Source organism: Giraffa tippelskirchi, chromosome 10 (genome assembly GCF_054371585.1).
Source record: "Giraffa tippelskirchi isolate mGirTip1 chromosome 10, T2T-mGirTip1v1.2.pri, whole genome shotgun sequence".
Lineage (NCBI taxonomy): Eukaryota > Metazoa > Chordata > Mammalia > Artiodactyla > Giraffidae > Giraffa > Giraffa tippelskirchi.
Window position 1 is genome coordinate 138,687,271 of NC_137284.1, and position 16,632 is coordinate 138,703,902.

A 16,632-nucleotide genomic window follows, 5' to 3' on the forward strand; every position below is an offset into this window, starting at 1 on the left:
TTAAAACTCCACAACAAACAAGATTTCCTTTGTAACATATGCAGTTTAGGACATAATTTTCCCCTCACTGGTTATTTTCCCCTTAGTTTCCTTTTCTGAAAAAGAAACTAGCTTTAATAGAAAAAGGTCAATGTTACTGAATTACAGGGTTCTCTTTTCAAAAACTAACACTCCATTTTCGATGCCATGGTCTCCTGAAGGCTGAAATACAGAGACTCTGATGGTGGAAGAAAGCACCTTGTCCCACTACCCCACTTCCAGGCTACTGGGCCCTGTCACCTCCTGGTCAATGGTAGCAGCTGTAAGTGAAGGATGGGGAGGAGAAGGAGCAGTGTAGGCTGCTAAGCCTCTACTCACTGCATACGTGACACATGTGGGCAGCATGTGCTGAATAAACTGGAGCCTGTCATCCTTCCAATTAAACCCAGTTAACACCAGTATCCATCTTCCTGAAAAACTGGAGCTGAAGTGCAGGGACCCAGCCTAGATTTTTCTGGGTTGATAATTTCCTAGAATTTAAATCCTAAGCTGTATTCCGTAAGTGTCAAGAAAGCTTGCATTAAAAAAAAAAATTCAATATTAGGAATATTTTTCCTTTTAAAATATATTAAATGTAATTTTTAAAAAGTTTTAAATAGCTTTAATTGCTGCAAAATAAGCAGTCTGTAGGAAATGGTGCACCAACCCTGGGTCCTGGCATGCTATGAAAGCTCTGGCCAGCCCTTTGCTATTACTCGACTGTTTAAATCTTTGTATCTTCAGTTCAGTTCAGTCGCTCAGTGGTGTCTGACTCTTTGCGACCCCATGAATTGCAGCACGCCAGGCCTCTCTGTCCATCACCAACTCCTGGAGTCTACCCAAACCCATGTCCATCGAGTCGGTGATGCCATCCAACCATCTCATCCTCTGTCGTCCCCTTCTCCTCCCGCCCCCAATCCTACCCAGCATTAGGGTCTTTTCCAATGAGTCAACCCTTCGCATGAGGTGGCCAAAGTATCGGAGCTTCAGCTTCAACATCAAACCTTCCAATGAACACCCAGGATTGATCTCTTTTAGGATGGATTGATTGGATCTCCTTGCAGTCCAAGGGACTCGAGAGTCTTCTCCAACACCACAGTTCAAAAGCATCAATTCTGCGGCGCTCAGCTTTCTTCACCGCCCAACTCTCACATCCATACATGACCACTGGAAAAACCATAGCCTTGACTAGACGGACTTTTGTTGGCAAAGTAATGTCTCTGCTTTTAAATATGCTATCTAGGTTGGCCATAACCTTCCTTCCAAGGAGTAAGCGTCTTTTAATTTCATGGCTGCAACCACCATCAGCAGTGATTTTGGAGCCCAAAAAAATAAAGTTAGCCACTGTTTCCACATCTATTTCCCACGAAGTGATGGGACCAGATGCCATGATCTTAGTTTTCTGAATGTTGAGCTTTAAGCCAACTTTTTCACTCTCCTCTTTCACCTTTATCAAGAGGCTCTTTAGTTCTTCTTCACTGTCTGCCATAAGGGTGGTGTCATCCACATATCTGAGGTTATTGATATTTCTTCCGGCAATCTTGATTACAGCTTGTGCTTCTTCCAGCCCAGCGTTTCTCATGATGTACTCTGCATAGAAGTTAAATAAGCAGGGTGACAATATACAGCCTTGACGTACTCCTTTTCCTATTTGGAACCAGTCTGTTGTTCCATGTCCAGTTCTAACTGTTGCTTCCTGACCTGCATACAGGTTTCTCAAGAGACAGGTCAGATGGTCTGGTATTCCCATCTCTTTCAGAATTTTCCACAGTTTATTGTGATCCACACAGTCAAAGGCTTTGGCATAGTCAATAAAGCAGAAATAGATGTTTTTCTGGAACTCTCTTGCTTTTTCGATGATCCAGCGGATATCGGCAATTTGATCTCTGGTTCCTCTGCCTTTTCTAAAACCAGCTTGAACATCTGGAAGTTCACGGTTCACGTATTGCTGAAGCCTGGCTTGGAGAATTTTGAGCATTACTTTACTAGCGTGTGAGATGACTGCAATTGTGTGGTAGTTTGAGCATTCTTTGGCATTGCCTTTCTTTGGGATTGGAACGAAGACTGACCTTTTCCTGTCCTGTGGCCACTGCTGAGTTTTCCAAATTTGCTGGCATATCGAGTGCAGCCCTTTCACAGCATCACCTTTGAGGATTTGAAATAGCTCAACTGGAATTCCATCACCTCCACTAGCTTTGTTCGTAGTGATGCTTTCTAAGGCCCACTTGACTTCACATTCCAGGATGTCTGGCTCTAGGTGAGTGATCACACCATCGTGATTATCTGGGTCGTGAAGATCTTTTTTGTACAGTTCTTCTGTGTATTCTTGCCACCTCTTCTCAGTATCTTCTGCTTCTGTTAGTTCCATACCATTTCTGTCCTTTATCGAGCCTATCTTTGCTTTGTATCTTATATGACTCTTATCTCCTTAAACAATCTGCACATTTTAAGGATGTCTTTTATTTTTTTTCCTTAATTGCTGTATTGATTATTTTCTTACAAGCACATAGGGACATTAAGAAAAGAGCATCAGTGAAAAGACATTCTGTTCTCTGTTTTCCTTACACTGTTTCCCTTCCCAGAGAGAACTATTCTTACTGTTTCCTGTGAGGTTGTCCAGGTTACGTAGTTTCTAACATAAATGTCAACATGAACACATTCTGTTTTGCACCAAAAAATGCATTTCCAGTATTTTATTCTTTTCTCATTCTAAAGAGCTTCGACATATTTTTGTCCTCACTCACTGTAACAAATTTACTTTCTAAATTGAACACTAATATTCCCTGTACACAGAGGTGCTAAGTAACAGTGTGTGTGCATCACCAATTATCACAAAGTAATATTCTAACCCTGAAAAGCTCTTGGTACCAATATTCGTCCCCACAATTAACTTCCTATGGGACACTAGTTCTCAACAAATAGTTGAAGGAACATGTGTCTTCAGAGAGAAGAATTACGATCTTGAGTGGGAAGGGCAAACTTGCCACACAGCCCCAGAAATTCTGGCACATCCTTCTGGGCAGAGTCCCCCATTAATCACCTGTATAAAAATCACTACATTTAATGAGAAAGCTATTTGAAAGAAGCTTTCAATGCGACATTGTCCACATGGACCGTCGGCAAAATGGCGACGTTCTGTAGCCACGCTGCCCAGCACCCATACACACCCAGCCACATGTGGCTAATGGCTACTTGAAATGTGCCCAGTTCAACTGAAGAACTGAATTTGTAGTTTAATTTAATTTAAATAACCACATGTGCCTAGTGGCTACCCTTTTGGATAGTCCTGGTCTAGTGAATAGTGGATAAACAGAAAAAGATTACAATCCCTGTTATAAAAGAGGGACACTTGGGAAACGTGTGTATAAGTATGTATGGCAAGCATGGTGGATTAAGCTCAAGCTACATCTCCTGAATCTTCTTTCTTGACATATCCAAGGCTGAGTAGACTATTTCTAAAAATAATTTCTCTAGCTAAAGTTGGAGCAAGTCTGAAAGATATGCTGCAACTACCTTTAAAATCTGAAACTGAAATACTTTTACTGTACTGAAACTCTATGATGATGCACTCTGTTTTATAATTTTCCTGGCATGATGTTACGTGTGCATCACACTAAATTAACAGTTTCTCTGTTGGGTGGAAAAAACAAGTTGCAGAAGCATATGTATAATACTATGCCAGCTACACACATAAATGTATGCATATATATATATATATACATGTCTGTGTGTGAATAGAATTTATCTAAAACGGTTCTGCTGAAAAGCACATTCTGTGGTGATGAAAATGCTCTCTGCCTACCCTGTCCAACAGGCTTATTCAGCTACTGAGCATTTAGTGGACGGCCAATACTTGATGGAGGAACTGGACCTTTACTTATATTTAATTTTAATTAATTAAAATAGCCACAAGTGGCAAATAGCCAGCCTGTTAGATGGTATGATCTAGAAGAATAAACCTCAAACTGTTAAAAGGCAACTTCAAAGTGTTGTGTTAGTCACTCAGTCATGTCTGACTCTTTGTGACCCTATGGTAAGACCCTTCAAGAGGTCTTACCATTGAAGGGAAGATAATTTTTTACTTAAACTTTACAAACCACTGTAGTGTTTGGGTTTAATTATCTAGTTTCGTACAACTGGCACCTACAGCTAGCTCATCAAATGAATAAATACGAAGGAGCAGGGTCTTACTAGCTCAGGGCTCCACAACAAATTCCAAAGACTGGGTGGCTTAAACCGCAGAAAACTTCTTAGTACTGGCGGTTGTAAGTCCAAGATGAGGGTGCCAGATGATCGGGTTCTGATGAGAGCTCTCTTCGTGGCTTGGAGACAGCTCCCTTTTCACTGTGTCCTCTCACGGGGGTGCAGATGGGGAAATAAAGCTCTGAGCTTCCTCTTCTTACAAGGACACTGATCCCTCATGGGGACACCATTCTCGTGTCTTCTAAACCGATTATCTCCCAAAGGCCCCACCTCTAAATACCATAACATTGGGGGTTAGGGCTTCAATAAACAAACTTGCAGGTAGGGACACAAACATACAGTCCATAACAGGAGGACAAAAGAAAGAATTAAAATTCCTTCTACTCTGTGCATTTTTCTCTACTGCCTTCACATAGCTCACCGAGTGTCCTAGAAATCTTACTATGAGGTTTCCAACATTTGCCTGTTGGAATACCTGGGACAATGGCATTTTCAAATGACAAGAGTGTGGCCAAGTCTCGAGACGTTATGATCTTATAAATTCCAGTCTGAAAGAACACATTAATGATCCAATGTGCATGTGTGCTCAGTCACTCAACTGTGTCCAACTCTTTGGGGCCCCGTGGACTGTATTCTGCCAGGCTCCTCTGTCCATGGAATTTTCCAAGCAAGAAATACTGGAGTGGGTTGCCATTTCGTACTTCAGGGGATCTTCTTGACCCAGAGATCGAAACCACATCTCCTGAGTCTCCTGCATTGACAGGTGAATCCTTTACCACTGAGCCAGCCACCTGGGAAGGCCCAGTGTTCTCATACCTCTAAGTAATTTCTTGATGCCCTCAGCAACCAAATGGTGGTGCCAGCTGCACACCAGGCAAAGCTGGAAAGGTCACTTCACATGCTGCCTTTAACTGTGCCTGTTTGTAGTTTTGCAGGAATGAGCAGAGCTGCCTTCAAGTGAGTTTATCCTCTGGGTCACCTCAACACACTAGTTTTTCCAAGATCATCTGCTGGGAAGCCAAAGGCACCTTTTTGCAGGAAGGAGGACAGAGTCAAGCTGAGCTTCCCACAGGCCCAGTAGCTTCTCTTCTCTTGAGTTTTTGAGGAAACTTTTGCAGCTTCCCACAGGTCTCAAAGTCTCCAGGTATGGGGGCAGCTGGTATTCTCAAACAATGCCTGTGTAACAGTGGCATCCCTAACCTAGGCTCCTTGGTCAGAAGCAGCCTGTGCATTCAACCGTTATCAAAGCTGCTTTTTTGTGCCACATAAAAAAGATGGAAGATGTGAAAATGCTGGCCCGAGCTAGGACAAGGGGGAAATAAGGCGTGACTAGTTGATGGTTACAGAGATTTCTTTAGAGGTGATGAAAATGTTTGGAACTTGGCAGAGGTGGTACAATATTAATGTATTAAATGTGTCTGTTGACTTTGAAATGGCTAACTTTATTTCACCTGAAGAAAATCCACAAAACCCCAAAACCTATTTTAAAAAACATAGAAAGTGGGCACCATCCCATCACACAGACCTACACTGAGGGCCCCGGGAAGGCACGCTGGCCCTGCACACCTCTCTGTGGGATGATGGGCACTGCCAGACCCATCCTTCCCATTCTTCTCAACCAAGCCTTTCAAGCTCCCTTCCTCTTAGCCATTTTCAGTTACACTGCAGAATCCACCCTAAACTCTGGGAGGGCCCATGAGGGAATCCACCCCACTGAAGAATCTAAATGGATCCTCTCGAACACCCTGTATTCTAACTCAGCCACTGATCTATTTGTTGCTCTGTTAGTAGTTTTTCATCTTGTGCTGCTATTTCCAATCAGTATTCCCTAAGGACCTCCCACTCAGCATTCTGCCAATCTAACACCGAGGGCAAACACCACCTTCCGGCTCTATAATGGTGAGAAAATTCCTCAGGAAACTTTGAATGCACCCTTGACTGCTCTGGCTTCAACCAAACACAGTGGTTGACTCTATCTGAACAATCAGTGCAATCATGATGATTGTGGTCAATTAAAATGTCAAATCAGTTGTTTGAGTAAACTGACAAATGGTTGGACTAAACTTTTTTCCTAGGTACTACAACAATACATATTAACTCTTGGTGAGAACAGTTACGAGGGAAAGACAGGGAAATAAAGAAAAATGGTTTTCTTTAGCCTCCTCCCTGTTTTTTGTCGGGCTTCCCTCATAGCTCAGTTGGTAAAGAATCTGCCTGCGATGCAGGAGACCCTGGTTTTATTCCTGGCTTGGGAAGATCCCATGGAGAAGAGATAGGCTACCCACTACAGTATTCTTGGGCTTACCTTGTGGCTCAGCTGGTAAAGAATCTGCCTGCAACACAGGAGACCTGGGTTCAATCCCTGGGTTGGGAAGATCTCCTGGAGAAGGGAAAGGCTACCCACTCCAGTATTGTGGCCTGGAGAATCCCATGGACTGTCTAGTCCATGGGGTCGCAGAGTCAGATACGACTGAGTGACTTTCATTTTCACTTGTCTTTTGTCACGTCTACTACGGTTGTCCTGATCATGCTCTAGAACCATGTTTCCAAGAGATACTTGACTATGAAATCCTTTTTCATATCAACATCTTTCCCTACTAACTGAGACAAGAGTAGGTAGAGCACAAACTTTAAAAGAATGACATAGGCCGATGACATGATATAAACTGGTTAGAATCAACTAGGTCCAAAATGGTGGATAAGTCTACTTCCAGTAGACCTTGAGCCTCAGCATACACTCCTTGTAACACATCAGCAAGCTAAATGACGTACCCACAGGCACCATGACAGTTCCAAGGCCAACTATAAAGATCAAAAAGTGGGTGGTGGGCCAAATCCTAGAAATCCCCAGTCCCTCCCCAAAATAGCTGGAATACTCCTGCCTCTCATTAGCCTATGACATTACGCATCCCTATAACAACTGACAACCCCATACCCTCGGGCCTCTTGCCTTCAAAGATGGCCCACGCTCTGTCTGTGGAGCATGTTTCTCCCTGAATAAATCTTCTTTCACTTTACTATGGCTCGCTCTTGAATTCTTTTCTGCACAAAGCCAAGAACTCATACTCAGCAGGTGTCCCAGGGGTCTGAAGATGACCTGAGATATGACCATCCTCTCATGCCCCATCTCTCTCTCCTGCAACACAACCCTTACTTTCTCCATCTCAGTAAATGGCACCTCCCTTCACCTAGTTGTTCAGTCTAAAAACCTCAGAGTTCTCTTTGGCTCTTCTTTCGTTCATATACCTCACGAATGATTTATCAGGAAAATGCACCAGCTGTATTTTCAGTGTCCCTAATCCAAGTCTCTTCCCCAATCCAGACTGAGCTACCAACCCACCTCAGGCACACCACCTCACACCTAAACCATACCAGCTTCTGCTTTTGACCCTCAATCCCAGATCGTCCTTTTAAAGTAACAAGTCTTAACACACCTTCCCCCTACTCAGAAAGGCTCTTCATGCCTTACATGGACTGGACCTCGGTCTCTCTCCAACTTCATTTCCAAATGCTCTTTCCTCTGTTGCATGTTCTGCGGACAGAGCTGTTCCTCTGACAAGCCAAGCACAGTCTCATCCCAGAGCCTCCGAACTATCAGTTTCTGTGCCTGGAGTGCTCTTCCTCCACCGAGTGCTGGGGCCCGAATGTTTGCAACCCCCAGAATTCACGGGTTGAAGCCAAACCCCACTGTGATGGTATCTGGAGGTGGTGGCCCTGGGAGTTGGATTAGGTCATGAGGGTGGAGCCCCATGATGGGGATTAGTGTCCTTGTAAGAAGAGACTCAAGAGAAATGATCTTTCTCTCCACCTTGTGAGGATACCGGAAGAAGGGAACTGTCTGAAATCAGGACAAGTCCTCAACAAGCACCTGCCCATGCTGGCCCTTGATCTCAAGACTTCCAGACTCCAGAAGTGTGTGAGAAATAAAAGTCGTTAAACTGCCCACCTATGTTGTATTTGTTATAGCAGCCCAAGCTAACAAAGACACACAGGTCCTCGGTTAACTGTCCCCTCTGCCGAGCAGCCTGGGCCGCAGGGAACGCAGCAGCACGCCCTGCCCTCCCACTGCTCCCACCCCTTTCCTCAGCCTTACTTTCACTGCAGCCTTTATCACCATGTGGCATTGTAGCACGTGTTCACTGGTTTCCTGGGTGCCTCCCACCCCAGAACAGAAGCTCCAGTGGACAGAAGTTTTGTCTTGTGCTCTAACATGGCCCCAGCACTCAGAGAACCTGGCTAGTGGTGATGCTCAAGAAACATCTACTGAACAAATTAATATCAAGTTCTTATACAAGAGTCTCTCAGAATAATCGCAAATTGCTTCTCTAGAGTAAAACAATAAAAACAAAGAGTTGGGAGAGAGGGTAGTAACTGTGACAGTCAGGACCTGGGAGCTCTCTAAAAGGCAATGAAGCTGGGGCACATCAGTGTCGCCAGGTCCAGCCCAGGATGTAGTCAGCTCAGGCTCCTCCAGAGGAGGCAGAGGAGTTCATTTCCAGCTAATCACAGCAGCTAAAATTGGGCTAAATCGTCATCCTCAGTGATCTGGCAGTGGTTCCAACATACCTCTGTGTAGCCACTTAAAATATATCAGACCTGTGGTGAAGCACATCAAGGCCTAAGTTTGAAGTTGGCCTTTAGAAGGTAACAGAGGGGCAAATAATATACTTTGGTGAGAATATGTTACACACAAGAATCACAGTGATACCAAATGCACCATAAGCTGAATAAAGGTGGTATAATTTTAAGGCAGAGTAAGGACACTGCCATCCAGCAATCATCCTGAATAAAACACCACCACTTATGGAAGAATAAAAACACCACCACACATGACTTTCAGCTACTTAGTTCTCTAATTCCCCACTATAAATGTAAAGTCAACACCCAGTGTGTAAAAAGTCTATTTTATCATGAATTCTACTATGTACAGTCAGCCTTTTAGAGAGGCAACATGGGAAAGGAGAAAAACTGCATCTACTAGTAGTTAAGAGCATGAGATTTGAAGCCCAAACTCAGACGGTGTTCCCACCAAGTGACCTGCCATTTAAGGGATCTTGAGCAAATGACCACTTTCGGAGCCTCCTCTGTAAAATATGGATCGTTTCAGCAACCTTACAGGATTCTTTAGAGACTGTATGAAATTGTGTCAATGTAATGCTCAGCACAGACTTTAATAACGTACTGGAATCCCACATTTAGATGGTTCCATATGACCACCACAGGGGCAGCACTATGCCATACTCAAAATCTCTCCATCCCTGAATGCATGGCTCTGGAATGAAATAATTAATAAATCAATGAATAGTTTCTACTAAATGTTCCTATTTTTATGTGAAAGGCAACCAAAGAGATGAGACAAAGAAGAGAAGAGGGGAAAACAGTGAGAGGCGTGAGGAGCCGTGGAGAGGCAGCATTTACAAGGAGCAGCAGGAGAGTGGGCAGCCGCCCTCCAAGAGCAGATCAGAGTTAGCACACGAAGGCGTAGACGAGAACAACAGCTGAGGTTTACCTAGCAGAAGTGGGGGGCCAGAACTCTCACCTCGCTGCACCTTGATAATCTGCAAAGGTGAGCCACACTGAAGACAATGTTTTTATTAGAACACTGTAATAATAAAACCGAACTCTCTGGGAAATTCCTGCCCATTTCTAATCTGAAAGATGCCAGTCAAAATTTCCACCGCAACTATGTAGAATAAGCCCTAGGGCACTATCTCTGCAGAGTACTGAACCATCCAGCAGCTGAGGGAGGTGGCTCCTGTGTGTGGCTTGGCATGGCATCTGGCTAAGGTCATGGAGTGAAGTTCTGGGTGCTCCTACGCACACCGCACAAGAGCGCCAGGAACCTGCCACCCTCCAGTAAGTTCCAGCTTTCCTCCCACAGAAGGTGAAGGACAGACGCACAGTAACATTTTACTGTACTCAGAAAAACAGACACGTGCACTTTGCCTTATGACAGAAGTCAGTGTGACAGAAATGAAACCTACAAAGACCATTAAGACAGTATGAAAGGTGGATGCAAACCTAAGAAGTCATCAGGTCATGGATGCCAAGGGCCAGAGAAGGCTGGGTGGTGGGTGGAACAAGAGCTCCCACCATAGGAGCACATCAGCAGATGAGAGTAAGAGAGGAGGAGAAGCATCGTTGAGTTTGATGCTAGCTTAGAAACAGGCACCATGAAGAAGGAGGAGGACAGCTAACCAGAATCAGAGGGTGCAAGTGCTGTGCAGTACTTACTGGGCAACCCCTCCATTTACACAAACAGGTACCGATCCACCTCATCACAGGATTCACGCCAACACCGCTCGGCAGTGCAGGTGGAAGCAAAAGGACAAACAGGTCAGGAGAGTGACTTAAAACCTGGACCACGGATTCCCATGGGTAAGAGGGAACGACAGGAAGGAACGGAGGCTGAGTCTCAGTGAGAACAAATGCGAGGTGGAAGGCGTAACTGGATGGATGAGAGGGCGTGGTCAAGGAAGGAATTTCAGAGTTACTGCTCTGAGCCAGGAGTGGACAAGGTCTAGGAAGTGGGGAGCTGAGAAGAGCTGGGGAGAAGATCACTGGTGATGACAAGCAGTCACGAAAGGAAGTGGATGATCCAATGAAGCTGGGGCAGGGTGGAGGACAATGAGGCCGTTATCAGTGATGAGTGGGAATAATGAGAACGTCAGCAGGTAAGAGTCACCTGCTGGGACACAGGGGGTGCAAGGATGGTTACACACAGGGCTGAGGCTCCACAGAGTAGGGGGTGGACGGGAAGGTGGAAAAGCAAAGATCCAGCACAGCCTGGCCCGGAGTGGGCCACCGGCCCAGCTTCTGAATAGCTTTTCATCTCTGTAATGATGAAACTAATCTACCTAAATCAAGTAGTTCTGCCCATTTTTAATCTGAAAGATGTAATCCAATCTTTCCCTTGCATTTATATAAAATAAACACTAGTAGTAGACTAGTAGAAAAACTCAGGTTTTCCAAGATAAAATCTTCAGTGACTGAATAGTCAGTCTACAATGAATATTGTAGAATCTTCAGAAGTTTACACATTTATCCTACGTGTCTACAGAGTGCAATTAGATTAACATTTCTATTAGATTTTCTCAAAAGCCATGTTTTTTTTACCATACCTTTTATCAACTGGGAACAAAGATATGCCTCAAAATTGGAGATCTTTTTCCTTATCATTTAGATTGAAGATACAGGGATCTGGTAAATTTCTACTATCCCCTCATCTTCTAGTAGCCGTCACTGACTCCAGCTATGAACTCATTTACGATGCAGCCTTTATGTTAATGAAGAAGTATTTCCTGGAGAAAAGTGTTACTCTCCCAGCCCTCTGAACAGGATTTGTTCAGGGATCCTCTCCTCTGGGAAGACGGCATGATAGCACACCTCCATTCCCTAGCCCCTCGGGTGGATGCCCACCTTGTTCTGCCAGAGCATTCCATAGGCAGCTCTCGTTCTGTATCTTACTACATTCGACTGTCAACCAAAACAAGCTTTATGACCCTGGGCAAGTGCATAACCTCGCTCCGCCCTAATTTGTCCATGTATAAAAGAGAGAAAATAGAGTCACATGGTCGCTGGGCCGGGGAAATGGCGGCTCCATGAGATAGCGGGGCTTCGGGTGGAGGAGGGAGCACGGAAGAAGCATTTATGACCTTCTATTTCCCTGGTGGCTCAGATGGTAAAAGCGTCTGCCCACAATGCGGGAAACCTGGGTTCGATCCCTGGGTCAGGAAGATCCCCTGGAGAAGGAAATGGCAACCCACTCCAGTACTCTTGCCTAGAAAATTCCATGAATGGAGGAGCCTGGTGGGCTACGGTCCATGGGGTCGCAAAGAGTCCGACACGACTGAGTGACTTCACTCACGGTGAGGTGAAACAAATAGAGAAGAGAGATTCAGTTCTAATGTCCAAAAATCAGATTGAAAGACTGACTTGTCCTAATTCTTCCTACTTCTTATTTGAACCCATTTGAGATTCTTCAGATAGATCCCAAAGTGACAGATGAAGAAATAAAAAAGAGGTTTCAGCAATTATCCATCCTGGTGCATCCTGACAAAAATCAAGATGATGCTGACAGAGCACAAAAGGCTTTTGAAGCTGTGGACAAAGCTTACAAGTTGCTACTGGATCAGGAACAAAAGAAGAGGGCCCTGGATATAATTCAGGCAGGAAAAGACGATGTGGAACACACTGTTAACGAGCGAAAAAAGCAATTAAAGAAGGAAGGAAAGCCTACAAATGTGGAGGAGGATGACCCTGAGCTGTTCAAACAAGCAGTATACAAACAGACCATGAAACTCTTTGCTGAGTTGGAAATTAAAAGGAAAGAGAGAGCAGCCAAAGAGATGCATGAAAGGAAGCAACAATGGGATGAAGAGATTGAAGCTCAAGCAAAACCCAAATGAGAATGAGACTGGCAGAAAAATTTTTAGCAAAGTCAAGATGGTAGCACGGACAGCTGGTGAAACTTCTAAGCAAATACAAAAGGAAAGAAAGAGAAGAAAAACCGGATCTTCCTAAGACCACCAAAAGTAAAAATGGAGCAGCGTGAGTGACCAGCAAGGGTCACGGCCACAGAACCTTCCACAACTGTCTCCCTCCTGCTTTGAAGGACTCATTCTTTCCTCCCATTTTCACCCCAACACAGAGTAGTATTTGCTTTTTAGTCCGTTTTGTTTTCAATACAGTTTAATGCCAATCAGAGTAATTCTTTTGTACATTGAAACGAGGGGCTCGGTTTAAAAAGAAACCTTTCCCCAATGCTTACCCGCAGACCAACTGGGACTGGAAGGTGCTGCCTTCTCTTCCCACAGCCTGTAACTTAATGTTCTGTATTTCACTGAAGTGTGATGGTTAGAAACGTCATGTGTAGTTTGTGGAAATCATTCAGTTAATTAAACACACTGCTAACACTGGTGTTGCCATGACTTCAGAGACAAGCCTGGCCCACCTTAGGAAGCCCCTTCACTTCAGATGCTTGCTTCTGGGTGTGGCATCCTTCGAAGCCCCAGATCAGATGGGAAGGCAGCCGACACCCAGAGCAGTCACTGGACGCCCTGACGTCCCTGGAGTTTGGCATGTGCTTTCCCATCTGACTGGCCAACGCTCACGTCATGAGGCTCCAACCCACCCAACCAGTTCACTTTCCAAAGAGCTAGCCGTCCTCCATCCCATACCATGGTGTCCTTGCCTGTCTGCACTTGTTAGTGGTAATATTCTGTATGTGTAATAAATTTTCATATCCTAAAAAAAAGAACAGGGAAAATAACAGTACAAACATCATAGGGCTTTTGTATTAATTCATGAGATAAAGTTAATGCCTAGAAAGCACTTGGAACAGTTTCCAGCACACAGTAAATGCAACAGAAGTGTTTGCTGTCCTCATAACAATACTTATTTGCATGTCTTTCCTTCTGTCCCATGTTAGCACCTTTAAAATAAGAGATTAGGTCTTAATCTTTGTATCTCCAGGGCCTAGTACTGTGACTGGCAAACAGGAGACGTGCGGTGAATTAACGCCATGAATCAACTGGTAAACCAATTTTTATTTCACAAAAAAATGTAGAAACATAGATATTAAAAAATAAGCCAAAGCATTATCCTATTTACAACACACCTTGTTTAAAAATAACCTAAGGAAGTTCATGAACTACAGCTTGCCATTTCAAATATGCAACGAAATATGAAATGAAAGAAGTTAAAATTAAGACTAGAATTGAATCATCATCAGTACCACTAAAAGGTCAGTATCAAAAAGGACTTTTTAAGCATTATGTGGCTTAGATACATTGTGACTGAGAATTAGTACATTCTCACTCACTTTTGTTTTAGGGGAAAAAGAGTCCGGAGGCTTGACTTTTGACCAGGATTCGTTACCATTTCTTCCACCGATCTAGGTACCCAGGGAGGAGATAAAAAATTGTGATGACAGAGTTCACCTACTTCATCTGCCACACTTCTGCAGCAGGAGAGTTATCAAAGTTGTTGGTGACAGAAGGGAATCAACTGAGGCATCCAAAAGAAAATGCAAACAATGTGGCGGCAAGTTCAAGACACTCATAAAGCCACCAGGCCCTTGGAGTTGGGAGGCGGCTTCTCTCAGTCTCCAGTTACCAACAGCCAGTATCAGGTTTCATCTTGGGTTTAACATTTCTACAGAACCCCTGATGGGGGATCTCAGCGTAGCCCTATTTAAAATTAGCACCACTACTACTTTAATATTCTGGTTCTTCTCAGATTATCTCTGACACTACTGAAAACGAATCTAGTCACACCACTAGGAGGACCTTCCTCTTTCACTGGTGCACGAACAGAAGCCACCTTATTCATTAAGATGGAATTTAGTGCAAGTCCACGTGAAAGAAAGTCTGGGAGTGCTAAGTGTTTCACAGAGGAAGAGAAATGTTTACCATATCCTCGCGGACGATCCAAGTAGAAACCTACATAAAAAGGATAAGGGTGAAGATCTAGAGAAAAGTCTTTAGTAAACCAAGGTTGTGTCTACTTGCTGGAAGAGTTCCTCACTCCCTTCCACATTTTCCCTCGAGCCACAGAGGACACTGCAGCACCTTCTAAGGAAGACTGAGTCAGCTGACACATCGGAAGAGATATAAACTCAAGTGTGAACACTGAGAGAAGAAACAAATGATTAATGGACCTCCCTGGTCCACACGCTGGAAACTCTACTGATAATAACAAACTCAGATACAGGCACATGAGAAGACACCTGCTTTTCCAAACAACTTCACAGCTAAATGAAATCATTTCAAGCAGTAAATTCTATTCTCCTCTCCCATACAAGCCAGCATTAATATATACAAAACACTCCCATCAGAGAAAGAGCATTAAGCAGATAACGCATAAAACATACAACATATCTTAATAGTGTGTTTTTCTATAATTAAGTATTAAGCTTTTTCATTTACTTTTTTTAAATGAAAAGATGAAAACTGAGGTTTCAATCTGACCGAGATTGCATCTGAGGATTAAAATGTCCATGGACATACCTCTTAACTCCTCATCTTTTAACTGCTGCATAAATGGTTGCCTAGGAAACTTCCCAACTGGATGAAGAAGCACAAGTGAACTCTCGTTTCCAAGCTTGCAGGTATGACTCACTACCTTTGCTCCCACAAAGTAGGTCCTCCTGAATTCTTAGAGGTAGATATTTTTGCAACCTGGATGACAATTAAAAAAAGAAGAAGAATTATTTTGAATATATGTTTTTAACAGGAATAAAAGTTAAGGGCGAGTCCCTATTCCCATCAAGTTTAGAAGAGAAATGTGTCTTCTCAAAATAGACTTGCACAATCCATATCAGGTAGTTATGGATGGTTATTTTTATGGCAGTATGTTGACAAGACGGGAATTAAACATTATAATAAGAGAGAACAGAGAAAATATTGGAACAATACAACCACAGGGACATTTGTCAAAGAAGAATCTGGTCAGAGGGGTGTGACCCCTAAAGACTACTGAGACCTGCCCCAAGTTCAGGTTCCCTGACAATTCTTGCAACCTAGCTATATCTGTGCCCAGAATGACACCATGACATCGTTGAACAGAGACAAGAAAACACAGTACAGCTCGTTACATGCCAAGAGGTAGTCACCTGGGCCAAGCGTACCTCTGAAGGTTCTATTTTAACCACAGCAGATGTATTGAACGAGGCTGAAGTAGTAGGTTCAGCCTGCACAGTTCTGAGAAAGGACAGACTCTTAGGTAATTACAGTGAATTAGGGCAGAAATGCAGAGAAGAGCCTCCAGGCCAAGGCCAGGTGCAGGGGATCCCCTGGTTCTGTCACTGCTTCTGATGTCTCAGGAGAGAGATGGACCAGGCCTGCGGAAGGGGAGGGAGGGAAGACTGGGCCCACGGGAAGGGTCTCCGCTCTCTTCCCTGAGCTCTTCATCTGAAATCTTTCCATCATCAACTTAACATCATCATCTTCTCTTTTATTGTGGTAAAAACAACTATCATTCAAATTAAAAACCTAAAACTGGCTCTTCTGGAGGAAAAGCTATTACTAAGTCCTAACTCCACCTTCCCCCCACCTTGAACCTATTAAAGAAAAACTTCCATGAACCTGGTCTGGAACAGAACCAAGTTGCCTACTGTGAAATTCACAACAACCTAGTGGAAAGACATCAACAACATTCCAGATAAAATGTTTTCTTTCCTATGCAATTTGTCTAGTGAACCTGAAGAAGGTTAAGGTCTATTCTGGGGAACCCACTACCACTCACCCAGTTGGTTGTCAACTATCAGTTAAGAGTCTAGTCTAAGGATTTGCAACCAAACATGCTTTTCAGTTATGATTTAATCATTCTTCCAACTAAGAGTGATTCTGAATACACTTACCAGGGGCCTCTTTCCTCGCACTGCAAAACTGTTAGTAAAACGCTGGCATG

At 43.8% G+C, this 16,632-nt stretch overlaps 1 protein-coding gene and 1 pseudogene across 14 annotated transcripts in view; one reads left to right on the forward strand and one right to left on the reverse strand.

The window, feature by feature from the left end:
• Positions 1-16,632, reverse strand: part of LOC145524549 (uncharacterized) — a 349,726-nt gene that overhangs the window by 257,372 nt on the left and 75,722 nt on the right. For 5 of the 14 annotated variants that reach the window (XR_014067651.1, XR_014067654.1, XM_081537108.1 and 2 more), the window contains one exon: positions 15,231-15,401. The exons of the other annotated variants lie outside the window; for them this stretch is intronic. The gene's annotated coding sequence lies outside the window, so the exon portion shown is untranslated. The remainder of the gene's footprint in view (positions 1-15,230; positions 15,402-16,632) is intronic. 14 annotated transcript variants of the gene reach the window in all.
• LOC145524550 (dnaJ homolog subfamily C member 8-like) lies at positions 11,806-12,779 on the forward strand (annotated as a pseudogene).